Genomic DNA, 13,002 nt, shown 5'->3' on the forward strand with positions numbered 1-13,002 from the left:
GCCAAGTGGCTTCACCAAATTGTAGAAATTTTAATAAATTTTTAGATTTTAAGAATAGATATATACATATTTTTTGGATAAATATGACAAATTAAGTAATGAAATAAAGTAATATTTGATTTACAACTATAGCAGTTGTGTTTATCTAAAATGTTATCAACAAAGTCTAAACTCAATAGACTCTTCATCTAATCCTTTTTTTTTTAATTTAAATCATATCATATCATATTATATATAATAAAAGTTGGGCTTAGACGCCGTGGTTGCGCCAAGTGGCTTCACCAAATTGCAGAAATTTTAATAAATTTTTAGATTTTAAGAATAGATATATACATATTTTTTGGATAAATATGACGAATTAAGTAATGAAATAAAGTAATATTTGATTTACAACTATAGCAGTTGTGTTTATCTAAAATGTTATCAACAAAGTCTAAAATCAATAGACTCTTTATCTAATCCTTTTTTTTTTAATTTAAATTATATTATCATGTGTAACAAAAAAACAAAATACGTACATGGTACACGTTAAAGTTGAAAAAATAATCTTAATTAAAAAAAAAAAAACCAACAACATAGTACATGTTTCTATGATATTAAAAAAAAAAAAAAAAAACAGATATAACTACACTTAAAAAGAAAATAGCAAAAAAAAAAAAAAAAAAACATATAATAATAATACTACACGTAAAAAGAACCTTATTTTTTATAAAAACAAAAACCAACAACATAGTACACATTTATATGATTTTAACTTCTCCTATAATTTCTAAGTTGATAAAAATCATAATTTGATTACAATCCAAATTCTATCATAATTTGATTACAATTCAAATTCTATCTTGATTTGATTACAATCCAAATTCTTCTTCTAATCCTTTATAAAAAAATTCTTAATTAAAAAAAAAGGTAAAATCTAAGTTGATAAAAATCATAATTTAATTACAATCAAAATTTTATCTTTATTTGATTTCAATCTAAATTCTTTATCTAATCCTTTATAAAAATAAAAATAAAAATTTACTTAAAAAAACCCTACAACATAGCACACGTTTGAGTTGAAAAAAAAAATCTTATAAAAAAAAAAAAAGTTGAAAAACAAATCTTAATTAAAAAAAAAAAAAAAAACAGCAACATAGAGCACGTTTTTATGATTTTTTTTAAAAAAAAAAAAATCTATATAGCTACACTTAAAAAGAAAACAGCCAATAAAAAAAACATATAATAATACACGTAAAAAGAAAATAGCTCTACCAATTAAGTTTGAATCCAAGAGAAATTGAGTTGAACTAAAACTCTTGAATCCAAGAGAAATTGAGTTGAACTAAAACTCTACTAAACCTACTCCACTCTACTATTTAAGAATGCTAAAATCAATACATAAAAAACCAAAACTAATTAAGTGAAGAACTACTAAATGAAGGATTTGGCTTCTTCAATGAGAATAGCTATCTTCTTTTTACTTTTTACATTTTTCTATTAATGTAGTTCAATTATTGCTTAAATTCTATGCTTTTTTAAAAATATTTTACATAATGCAATTCATTTTAATTATTGATGTATTTTTTTTGATTTAGTGTTCTTAATTGATTGTGCAGATTATTTCCTCACTTATAGCAATATCAAGATGGCTAGATACAAATGACAACATCAAAATAGTTAGACACAGGTAATTTATATGTAAACTTTTACACATTTACATTGCAATACAATTTTTCTTTTTCTTTATGTACTTTCATTTATCTATTTTTTAAATTATTTTGATTGTGATACTCTAGAAGGTCTAGATACTTATATTTTTTTTTTCTGTAATTTATGGAATATTTGTTTTGGTCAAAATATTATCACTGAATCTATTTGGGATGGAGCTCATCTACAATATGAAATTATGAGATTTATGTGAGAAGAGCTATCTTCATTTTTTTTTTTAGTTTCTATTTTTCTATTAAAGTAGTTCAATTATTGCTTAAATTATATGATTTAAAAAAAATTAGATAATGCAATTTATCTTAATTATTGATACTATTTTTTTATTTGGTGTTCTTAATTGATTATACAGATTATCTCCTCCCTTATGGAAACATTAAAGTGGTTATGATTGGTAATTTATAGATAAAATTTTACATTTATATTGTAGTCTAAATACTTACATTTTTTGTAATTTATGGTTTTTTTTTTTGGTAGTTTATGGATTTTTTTTTGGCCATATATGCAAGAAATTTATCTATAATTAGAATGGAAAGATTTTTAAGTGCCACACACACACAGACAATCAAATTACAATTTTAATACTAAGATCTTTTAAAAATTTAAAACTTGCCATAATTTTTAAAAAATATTTTATAATATCTTTTTTTGCAAAAAAAAAAAAATACTTACATAATATACATATTCCATGTACTTAATTTTGAAAATATTTTTACCATTTTATTTGTTATTAAATTTGATTATATTATCAATAATAATAATAATTTATATATAAGTTTTTTTACTAAGCCGTGCATCGCACGGGCATAATACTAGTATATAATAAAAGTTGGGCTTAGACGCCGTGGTTGCGCCAAGTGGCTTCACCAAATTGCAGAAATTTTAATAAATTTTTAGATTTTAAGAATAGATATATACATATTTTTTGGATAAATATGACGAATTAAGTAATGAAATAAAGTAATATTTGATTTACAACTATAGCAGTTGTGTTTATCTAAAATGTTATCAACAAAGTCTAAAATCAATAGACTCTTCATCTAATCCTTTTTTTTTTTTAATTTAAATTATATTATCATGTGTAACAAAAAAACAAAATACGTACATGGTACACGTTAAAGTTGAAAAAATAATCTTAATTAAAAAAAAAAAAAACCAACAACATAGTACATGTTTCTATGATATTAAAAAAAAAAAAATACAGATATAACTACACTTAAAAAGAAAATAGCAACAAAAAAAAAAAAAAACATATAATAATAATACTACACGTAAAAAGAACCTTATTTTTTATAAAAACAAAAACCAACAACATAGTACACATTTATATGATTTTAACTTCTCCTATAATTTCTAAGTTGATAAAAATCATAATTTGATTACAATCCAAATTCTATCATAATTTGATTACAATTCAAATTCTATCTTGATTTGATTACAATCCAAATTCTTCTTCTAATCCTTTATAAAAAAATTCTTAATTAAAAAAAAAGGTAAAATCTAAGTCGATAAAAATCATAATTTAATTACAATCAAAATTTTATCTTTATTTGATTTCAATCTAAATTCTTTATCTAATCCTTTATAAAAATAAAAATAAAAATTTACTTAAAAAAACCCTACAACATAGCACACGTTTGAGTTGAAAAAAAAAAATCTTATAAAAAAAAAAAAAGTTGAAAAACAAATCTTAATTAAAAAAAAAAAAAAAAACAGCAACATAGAGCACGTTTTTATGATTTTTTTTTTTTAAAAAAAAATCTATATAGCTACACTTAAAAAGAAAACAGCCAATAAAAAAAACATATAATAATACACGTAAAAAGAAAATAGCTCTACCAATTAAGTTTGAATCCAAGAGAAATTGAGTTGAACTAAAACTCTTGAATCCAAGAGAAATTGAGTTGAACTAAAACTCTACTAAACCTACTCCACTCTACTATTTAAGAATGCTAAAATCAATACATAAAAAACCAAAACTAATTAAGTGAAGAACTACTAAATGAAGGATTTGGCTTCTTCAATGAGAATAGCTATCTTCTTTTTACTTTTTACATTTTTCTATTAATGTAGTTCAATTATTGCTTAAATTCTATGCTTTTTTAAAAATATTTTACATAATGCAATTCATCTTAATTATTGATGTATTTTTTTGATTTAGTGTTCTTAATTGATTGTGCAGATTATTTCCTCACTTATAGCAATATCAAGATGGCTAGATACAAATGACAACATCAAAATAGTTAGACACAGGTAATTTATATGTAAACTTTTACACATTTACATTGCAATACAATTTTTCTTTTTCTTTATGTACTTTCATTTATCTATTTTTTAAATTATTTTGATTGTGATACTCTAGAAGGTCTAGATACTTATATTTTTTTCTGTAATTTATGGAATATTTGTTTTGGTCAAAATATTATCACTGAATCTATTTGGGATGGAGCTCATCTACAATATGAAATTATGAGATTTATGTGAGAAGAGCTATCTTCATTTTTTTTTTAGTTTCTATTTTTCTATTAAAGTAGTTCAATTATTACTTAAATTATATGATTTAAAAAAAATTAGATAATGCAATTTATCTTAATTATTGATACTATTTTTTTATTTGGTGTTCTTAATTGATTATACAGATTATCTCCTCCCTTATGGAAACATTAAAGTGGTTATGATTGGTAATTTATAGATAAAATTTTACATTTATATTGTAGTCTAAATACTTACATTTTTTGTAATTTATGGTTTTTTTTTTGGTAGTTTATGGATTTTTTTTTTGGCCATATATGCAAGAAATTTATCTATAATTAGAATGGAAAGATTTTTAAGTGCCACACACACACAATCAAATTACAATTTTAATACTAAGATCTTTTAAAAATTTAAAACTTGCCATAATTTTTTAAAAATATTTTATAATATCTTTTTTTGCAAAAAAAAAAATACTTACATAATATACATATTCCATGTACTTAATTTTGAAAAATTTTTTACCATTTTATTTGTTATTAAATTTGATTATATTATCAAAAATAATAATAATTTATATATAAGTTTTTTTACTAAGCCGTGCATCGTACGGGCATAATACTAATATATAATAAAAGTTAGGCTTAGACGCCGTGGTTGCGCCAAGTGGCTTCACCAAATTGCAGAAATTTTAATAAATTTTTAGATTTTAAGAATAGATATATACATATTTTTTGGATAAATATGACGAATTAAGTAATGAAATAAAGTAATATTTGATTTACAACTATAGCAGTTGTGTTTATCTAAAATGTTATCAACAAAGTCTAAAATCAATAGACTCTTCATCTAATCCTTTTTTTTTTTAATTTAAATTATATTATCATGTGTAACAAAAAAACAAAATACGTACATGGTACACGTTAAAGTTGAAAAAATAATCTTAATTAAAAAAAAAAAAAAACCAACAACATAGTACATGTTTCTATGATATTAAAAAAAAAAAAAAAAAAACAGATATAACTACACTTAAAAAGAAAATAGCAAAAAAAAAAAAAAAAAAACATATAATAATAATACTACACGTAAAAAGAACCTTATTTTTTATAAAAACAAAAACCAACAATATAGTACACATTTATATGATTTTAACTTCTCCTATAATTTCTAAGTTGATAAAAATCATAATTTGATTACAATCCAAATTCTATCATAATTTGATTACAATTCAAATTCTATCTTGATTTGATTACAATCCAAATTCTTCTTCTAATCCTTTATAAAAAAATTCTTAATTAAAAAAAAAGGTAAAATCTAAGTCGATAAAAATCATAATTTAATTACAATCAAAATTTTATCTTTATTTGATTTCAATCTAAATTCTTTATCTAATCCTTTATAAAAATAAAAATAAAAATTTACTTAAAAAAACCCTACAACATAGCACACGTTTGAGTTGAAAAAAAAAAATCTTATAAAAAAAAAAAAAGTTGAAAAACAAATCTTAATTAAAAAAAAAAAAAAAAACAGCAACATAGAGCACGTTTTTATGATTTTTTTTTAAAAAAAAAAAAATCTATATAGCTACACTTAAAAAGAAAACAGCCAATAAAAAAAACATATAATAATACACGTAAAAAGAAAATAGCTCTACCAATTAAGTTTGAATCCAAGAGAAATTGAGTTGAACTAAAACTCTACTAAACCTACTCCACTCTACTATTTAAGAATGCTAAAATCAATACATAAAAAACCAAAACTAATTAAGTGAAGAACTACTAAATGAAGGATTTGGCTTCTTCAATGAGAATAGCTATCTTCTTTTTACTTTTTACATTTTTCTATTAATGTAGTTCAATTATTGCTTAAATTCTATGCTTTTTTAAAAATATTTTACATAATGCAATTCATCTTAATTATTGATGTATTTTTTTTGATTTAGTGTTCTTAATTGATTGTGCAGATTATTTCCTCACTTATAGCAATATCAAGATGGCTAGATACAAATGACAACATCAAAATAGTTAGACACAGGTAATTTATATGTAAACTTTTACACATTTACATTGCAATACAATTTTTCTTTTTCTTTATGTACTTTCATTTATCTATTTTTTAAATTATTTTGATTGTGATACTCTAGAAGGTCTAGATACTTATATTTTTTTTCTGTAATTTATGGAATATTTGTTTTGGTCAAAATATTATCACTGAATCTATTTGGGATGGAGCTCATCTACAATATGAAATTATGAGATTTATGTGAGAAGAGCTATCTTCATTTTTTTTTTAGTTTCTATTTTTCTATTAAAGTAGTTCAATTATTGCTTAAATTATATGTTTTAAAAAAAAAATAGATAATGCAATTTATCTTAATTATTGATACTATTTTTTTATTTGGTGTTCTTAATTGATTATACAGATTATCTCCTCCCTTATGGAAACATTAAAGTGGTTATGATTGGTAATTTATAGATAAAATTTTACATTTATATTGTAGTCTAAATACTTACATTTTTTGTAATTTATGGTTTTTTTTTTGGTAGTTTATGGATTTTTTTTTGGCCATATATGCAAGAAATTTATCTATAATTAGAATGGAAAGATTTTTAAGTGCCACACACACACACACAATCAAATTACAATTTTAATACTAAGATCTTTTAAAAATTTAAAACTTGCCATAATTTTTTAAAAATATTTTATAATATCTTTTTTTGCAAAAAAAAAAATACTTATATAATATACATATTCCATGTACTTAATTTTAAAAATATTTTTACCATTTTATTTGTTATTAAATTTGATTATATTATCAAAAATAATAATAATTTATATATAAGTTTTTTTACTAAGCCGTGCATCGCACGGGCATAATACTAGTAGGTATATATAAAATAGGTTGTAATATATATGCCAAAAAGTGTCTATTGGCTGAAAATATGTTTATTGAGTGAAAATGTGTCTATTGACTGCATATTGGCCGAAAATGTGTCTATTGAATAAAAAGGTACTTACCAGAAGATATCTATTGAAATGTCCTAACTCTTTATATTGGATACCAAAAGATGATTATTGATCGAAAATGTGTTTATTGAATGAAAATGTGTTTACAAAAAGATGTCTATTTAAATATCATAACCCTATATTAGATATACCAAAAAGTGCTTATTGACTAAAAAGATGTCTATTGGCCGAAAATGTGTCTATTGAATGAAAAGCTGCTTATTAAATAAAAATGTGTCTATTGGCCGAAAATGTGTATGTTGAAAATGAAAAGTCACAACCGTTTGATATTTTTAATTGTATACATGACATTAATTTATGTAGGCATATGACGTAATAAGGAGCGGTTAACTAAAAGTCAAATGTTTTAATTTTATATTATATATAGATTCGACGAAGGCACCAATTAGTAGGGGTTCGTGATGCAGTTTTGGGCCATTTTTAGCACCGCACTTTATAGTGTGGTTTAGCCAAAACCATAACCGCACCGCACCTCATTTTTGCGGTCACATGTGTGGGGTAGTGCAGTGCGGTGTGGTTTAGAGTTTAGCCAAAACTATAATTGCACCGCATCTCATTTTTGTGGTCACATGTGCGGTGCGATGTATAAGATGCAGTTTGAAGCCGATATATTTTTCAAATTTTGGGTTTTTCTTACCCAGCCCAAAACTAATTTTTCCTTTTATTTTAGGCCAAGTTTTAAATTATTGAGCTAATTTTTCTTTATTTTGAGTTGGCTTTCCTAATCAACACTTACGGGTTATTAAATTTTTTTTTTTTTGGGTTAAAAACTAGAGTTATTAAACATTTTTTTTTTGGAAAATTGATAGATTGTTGATGAAAATAATCTAAGAAAATGTGTGTATCATATCCTGCATCTTCCTATCTAGCCATAACAAATGAGAAAAGTAAATCAAAATCACATGTTGCCATCACATTAAAACTTGTCACACCCTTTCTATTATAATATGGAATTTTCTTGTTAAGTGCTAAAGTAGTGCTCCCCTAACAATCTTGCTTCCTCTTCTAGAAATTGAAGTTGTAAATGTGGTTCTTTTATCACGACAAACATCTTTCTTTTCTCTCGTTTTTAAAAAATACAGGCTACCATAAAGTAGAGTTCAGAACTCTTCTCAATGCCATCCAAGGTGCACACACGTTCCATGACATTACAAATAGTACTACTTAGCTCAATTGAACAAGCTGAGTCCTTTAATCACACAACATCACATATAAGACTAAGTAGTTGTGTCATCTTCAATGTTGCCCCTCCTTTCTTCTCTTGGCCTTGTGTAGATAATGGAAAAGCTCACTTCTTTCCTTTGTCTTGTGTTGGTTAGGAGTCTCAACTTCTTTAAGATCATCATCATCATCATCATTATATTTCACCTAAATCCTCCTTATGTATCTCAAGATCATCAGGTAGCACACCTAAGGTGGAGGCCCATGCTGATTCTCCAATAGCTGTAATGTCCTTAAACATGATGTCTAATAACTCAACATTCTCCAAACCCTTCTTTCGAAATTTTGCAGCATCAAGTACCTCCTACAAGTTTGAGTATTTTCGTAATAACTCAAGCATTGTTTATCTACTAATACAACATACATACTATGAGGTTCCTCTTCCACCACTCATTAGTTGTAGATATTATTCCTTTGGCTGCATCTCATCCCAATCCAGTTTCACTTCCTATTAACTTGTTCTAAAGTATCCATTCTTTCTTTAATCCATCCCACTTATGCTTATACTTCTCCCTAGGATATTTCTTTCCAGCATTCTTCTCAAAAGCTGCCGTAATTTTCTTCCAACCCTTTTTACTAAAGTGGGTATTAGATTGATTATCCTTAAATACCTCATCCACACAAGTTTCACAAAAGATTATTGTTTGTCTTGATGTCCAAATAACTCTAACATTTGAGCTATTTTTGGATGGTTTAGGGTTAGGATTTGAAGTCTCCTTTATCTTACCCATCCAAACAAAACATAGGTTTGTTAATAATGTAGCATGCTAATTCATGAACAATTAGGAAAAATAAGCTAGAAAAAAAAAATTGTGTATAGATATACTAAAACTTGTTGCCTCTCTACTAATAAAGCTAGTAAAAAAAAAAAAAAATGTTTTTCAATTCGATATAATTATTTAGTGAATCACAACCTCCAAAATATCAAAACCTATAGTTCTTCATCAAGACCGAAAAAATAAAAACTTGATAGTATTCATGCAATGCATTTAGAGAGAAACTACATTAATTACATTATGGAATAATGTGAAACAAACAAACTTATTCTGCTCATATATATGATCATCTACAAATAAGCAAAATATAGCTGTACAAGAAACAGAAGAAAAATAAGCTAAAAAATAAACGAAACACAAGCAATTATATAAATATAAGGGGCTGTACATCAAGTAGTATTAATATAATGTAAGAGTTGTGGATAATGATTTTCTATTAATATTGGTCTTACCTGGTAACCACCTTTTCCAGCTACTGTAAGAAGAGATAAGTAAATGAACTTTTGGTAGTCTATGAATACAATAACAAGTTCAAATTAGTTAGTACTTTTGCTACAACGTTTTGATTCTGCAACAATCATAAGAATTTATATAATATATAGTCTCAACAGCTATTCTAATTACTTATATATATATAAAAAAAAAAATGGGTAAAAGAGACAGCTATTCTTTTTGCCCTATTTTTAGGTTGGATATAGAATATTGATTTTATTTGAATAATCTTATTTTCACCTAAAAAGAGAATGCGTAGCTTTTTAAAGTATCACTTTTTAAAAAGTATTACTATACTTTTATACAATAAACAAAATAAATCAATGAAAATAAGCTCATTCAAATGCCCACAAAATAATTGTTAGACAGACTTCCAATTAGGCTAACTTTTCAATCTCAAGCTGAACAAGACCCACCTAAACCTTGCCTTTTGCTATTGTTATAGCTTATACATTAACTAGTGTATATCAGTAGAGATATATGTATTTTTTCAAAGACACAAAACATAATATTTGTATAAAAGAATCCACTACATGCTTTCAAGTTTCAACTGCATGTGTTTATCATAACCACAAGTTGAAGCAGAAATACATGAAATTACCAAAGCTTTAGACCATGATAATGACCTTGTGTTGATACTCTCACTATATTGGAAGTGCATTTATAATTTCCCTCTCCCCCAAACCCACCCCCCCCCCCCCCCTTTACAAGTCAAATTGCCTCTTTCTTATAGCAAAAAAACAAGTCAATTTTCCTTTAGCAGACAAATGATAGGATGAAATTTTCTTAGGAGAGGTGAGGACTCTGATATTAATCTGCTAGTTAAAGATGACTTAAATATGGGACATGGAAATGGGAATAGTTTAAGTGCATATTGTAGACTTTTATTATTGCTATTCAATCAAAATTTCAACACAAGGAAAGGCTTTATCACTTCTTAAAACTTTGAAATCCCTTAATTATAAAAGAACAGAGAGGTTATCTTTAGGCATTTGTACCTATAAAAATCCTTGGACTCTATTGCTCTTAAGCCTCTTATTGAAAGGAAGGTCATGTTTAGTTAGTTTATTAAAATTTTTGCTCTCAACAGTTGCAAAACCAATTAATAAGCCATGCTTTACTGGGAAGTTTTGGTGAATATCCTCTTATTTCACATTTTTCTTATTCCTATATGACCATCCAACAACACACATCGTAAGGAATACCCACTAAGCTTTTTATCACTAAATGTTGGGTTATGGATTGACCCCAGTTAATTAATTCAATTATCCAAGTTGATTAATTAGGTCAAATTATATGCAAAATTGTGGAGGCACATACAAATCATCATATAATTTAGAGTGCAGCGAAAAGTAAACATGACATGGTGATTTTTTGACTAATGGGAAAAATCTCTCACAAAGCAAAAAACTCTACCGGGTTATTTTCAAGTCACCACCCCAAGAATCACTAATCAAAATCAAGAGATTATAAGTACAAGAAATCTTACCCCAAACCTGGCCTATCACAAAGTACTAACCTATAGTTGAATCCTTACGCCAATCCCCAATTGTTCTTGATTTTGTAGAGACTTCTTCCCTTTGCATGGATCCCAGTATGTGACTAACTCCCAGCAACTTGAAGCTTGTTGCTGGATGCAAAGTTCTTCAATACACTTATAGAGAAGGAAGCACTTGGTCATAAAACCTTAAAGCACATAAGAACACAGTAGCTTCACAAGAAGTTTATAGATTCTCTAATTGAGTCTTTGTGTACTATGATGACTTCAAAATAAACCTTTTATATTCCCTAGAAGTTTAGTGAATGAAACCCTAGAAGTCCAAGTCATCATGACTTAAAAAACATATCTGAAAATTCTGGATCTGCGAAGCTCGATAGATCGAGAGGTATCAAGGTTCCTCATTAATTCTCAATAAAAGCCTTGTATTGAGCTTGTGTCAAGGTTCACTATTTTCAGTGCTAAACATGTTATTCTACTAACCCTAATACTAAACATGTGAAAACAGACTTAACAAGACCTAAACATATGATTAAAACTAATCAAAACAAACAAAATAGCAAAAACCCTAAATTTGTGTTTCTGGGCACGAATATGCTTACGCATACATGAAGTATCTGTCTGCATGCCTCGAGTATGTGTACCCATACATAAAGCATGCGCACGCATACATAAAGCATGCGCACGCATACATGCCCAAAAACACAATTTTAAAGCAGGCAACAAAGAACAATCAAACAAAACCTAGCATGCTTCTAATACAAAACTAAACATCCTAAACTAATAACAAAGATATCAAAGATAAGCAAAACAAAATCTAATCCCAAACATGCATTGGATCTAACAACAAACATGAGCAACACTTAACACATCAAAACATGTTCATCAAAACATCCAATCATTCAACTCTCCAATCAAAATATGGTGAGACACAACAAATCAAATAATATTTATAAGCATGTATAACATATGAATCAATCAAAAACAACAAGAACACAAGTTATAAAAGATCCAAATTAAGGAAGAGCCATGAAGAGACTCACCTTGCTTTTGGAACACAACTTGGTTGATATTCAACTGGCTCCCCTCAGTACCTACACAACAAGATTCAATGAGATATCAAGGAAATCAAAAGATTCAATAGTTTATAGGTAATCATAACTCAAAATAAAAAGATGTTCTTGAAAAAGCTTTAGAAAGAAAGATTGAAAAGCATTTCTTGGAATGAGATTAATAGTTTCTACTCCTAATGAGTAATAGAGAGAGGTTTTGATGAATAAAAAACGTGCTTAGTGGCTGTGAGGGCAGAAAATTCAGAGATGAGAGTGTTCTTGGATGAGTTTAGGTCAAAAATCAACTCTCTCTAGCTAGGGTTTAAGTTTGGAGGCATAAGGTTGTATCTATATGTTAAAACTAGGGTTTTCAGACTCATTTAGAGAGTTTTGGACGATCCCAAGGTCTAGGGGCCGGGGACTATCAAAGAGGGAGGCTTTGGGCCCTAAAAAAAATGAAGTTCTAGGTTTCTGGAAATTTCCTTGTGTACGCATGGTTGGGCATGCGTACGCATGCGTCCGTAAAAACCCTAAAACTGACAACTCTGATGGCCCAACTTCAAATGGCCGTAACTCACTCAATATGAATTCAAATTAGGAAAAATTTGTCTTCAAATGGAAGCCCAAGATATCTACTTTCCAAGGAAATAAACCTCACCCCAAAATTCGTTGTGTGTAAAATGTTATGGTCAAAGTAGTGAGCATAGGTTATTTTTCAGCATTGCTTTCAAAGTGATTTGAGTACTTTTGAGTTGTG

Source organism: Quercus robur, chromosome 8 (genome assembly GCF_932294415.1).
Source record: "Quercus robur chromosome 8, dhQueRobu3.1, whole genome shotgun sequence".
NCBI lineage: Eukaryota > Viridiplantae > Streptophyta > Magnoliopsida > Fagales > Fagaceae > Quercus > Quercus robur.